Source organism: Herpailurus yagouaroundi, unplaced genomic scaffold (genome assembly GCF_014898765.1).
Source record: "Herpailurus yagouaroundi ecotype Mexico unplaced genomic scaffold, PumYag 28, whole genome shotgun sequence".
NCBI lineage: Eukaryota > Metazoa > Chordata > Mammalia > Carnivora > Felidae > Herpailurus > Herpailurus yagouaroundi.
In genome coordinates this window covers 100,000,990-100,003,146 of record NW_024412376.1, presented here as the reverse complement: position 1 = coordinate 100,003,146, position 2,157 = coordinate 100,000,990, and the positions used below count along the sequence as shown (strand labels likewise).

The window sequence follows — 2,157 nt, the reverse complement described above, 5'->3', positions numbered from 1 at the left end:
AGGATGTTCATTTTTTTTAATTTTTTTTTCAATGTTTATTTATTTTTGGGACAGAGAGAGACAGAGCATGAACGGGGGAGGGGCAGAGAGAGAGGGAGACACAGAATCGGAAACAGGCTCCAGGCTCTGAGCCATCAGCCCAGAGCCTGATGCGGGGCTCGAACTCACGGACCACGAGATCGTGACCTGGCTGAAGTCGGACGCTTAACCGACTGCGCCACCCAGGCGCCCCGAGGATGTTCATTTTTTAATAGCAGTCATTTTAGAGAACAGCATGGGAAATATACTTCTTTTGGAATAAACTGGAAATTAAAAAGGTCTTGAAGCCATTGGAAGCCATATGATTAGTTGAATTAGTTTCTAAGATTTGGGGTGAGATAGCACAGCAGGTGCAGTGTGTCATTCCAGCATTTCTTTCACCACATTGTGAATATGACCTGTAGAAATCAGGGGAAAAAAAAAAAGGAAAGAAAAGAAAAGAGAGAATGAATGAACAAATCAGGACTTATCAGTTTCTTTCTTTATATTATCTTGTTCCAAAAATCGAAACTTCTGTTCCACCCCAACCCTACTGCCAAATTGCTACATATTTGAAATTTACATCAAATCATGGTCCCTGGTTCAGTACAATCTATTAGAAAGAATCACAATCACCAGTTAAGATTCACATGAATCTCCTAGGTGAGGGCCTCATTATGCTTCCTTGCTTGAAAGTTGCATTGAGTTATTCTTCCACAATATTTATTAAGTGCCTACTGAGTGTCAGGCACTGTCGCTAGGTGGTTGAGGGAACCAATAGAATACTCTGTAGATTGCCAGAGTTAATGTCTGTTATCAAATGTCAATGAATCATCAACCATGCCAAGTTAAGAGTCTCCAAAGGGCAGAGAACACTAAACAATCTTTTTCATTGACCGGATGACTATACCAGTAAATTGTCACATCCTCCTTCCCTTAGGGCTACTTTGGCGTCAGGTTCTGAGTCAAGTTATTAACACAGGCCTTTTAACAAACATCACTGCTTGGAAAGAGATAATAGTCAATTCTCAGCAGGTAGAGTAAAGGAGGAAGAGGGATGATAAGAAAACTCCCCATCTTGACTCTGCATTTCAGTCATTGAGGGTTGAAAGCAATTGGGAGACAAATGCTCGGATACTAAAATGGTATGAAAATGCAACATGAAATGAACTAAAATGCTCATGCAGAGGACATTGTTTTGTGGAGCATGTGGCAAAATAACTAAAAAAGGACAGACTGGGCCAGTGACAACTTATTATGCACATGAATGTATCATCCTAATCAAACATTCTCAAAGGCCTCTGGGGAGATAGGATTTTATAGATAATAGCCATTTCCACGTGAAAACTAAACATTAATTGCAAATTCCACGGGGACTGGCAATAAGAGATTGAAAGACAGGACAAGTAAACTATTACCTGCTTGCCTGAGAGAAACAGGAACTCAGAAGATTAAAAATGTGAGTAGGGGAGCTTAGGAAACCAGGTAAATGAGCAGCTACCCAATTTTGATAACATAGTCACGAAAAAGTCAGTAACTCTTCATAGTGGGGGCTTTGGGAATTTGGCATAACTGGGTGAATTGTCCACACTTATAGAGACTAAAAACTAGCTTCCCATCACTTTGGAGGGAGGATTGTTATCTTAACATTCTGATGTCATCAAGAACACAGAACTAGGCACATTACGCAGTCACGTTTAATATAACACCTCAACTGGTTACTGTTGGTAACAGTAGATCTAGGAACCATACTTAGGGAAATGAAGGTCTGGTCGCATACATATCTCTACTACCTTAAGTCATGGTCTAGTTAAGATACACGTGGTTGATATGTGGCATGCTCTCTTGGTGCATCACACAGCCACCCCTCCTGTGGCAGACAACCTAAAAAATCCCAGAATTCGTTGTTATCCTATCAGATTTTGTCCTGTCAAACCATGGAAGCTGACTACCGACTGTTGGTGTGGCCTGGCAATTAAAAATCATTTGTCCCCCATTTTGTTTTTTTTTATTTAAAAAAAAAATTTTTTTTTTCAACGTTTATTTATTTTTGGGATAGAGAGAGACAGAGCACGAACGGGGGAGGGGCAGGGAGAGAGGGAGACACAGAATCGGAAACAGGCTCCAGGCTCTGAGCCA

General features: G+C 40.8%; 1 protein-coding gene across 2 annotated transcripts in view; it reads right to left on the bottom strand.

The window, feature by feature from the left end:
- Window positions 1-232: 232 nt before the first annotated feature.
- Window positions 233-2,157, bottom strand: part of LOC121033328 (placenta-specific gene 8 protein-like) — a 27,249-nt gene continuing 25,324 nt past the window's right edge. For both annotated transcript variants that reach the window (XM_040479533.1, XM_040479539.1), the window contains exon 5: window positions 233-437. The gene's annotated coding sequence lies outside the window, so the exon portion shown is untranslated. The remainder of the gene's footprint in view (window positions 438-2,157) is intronic.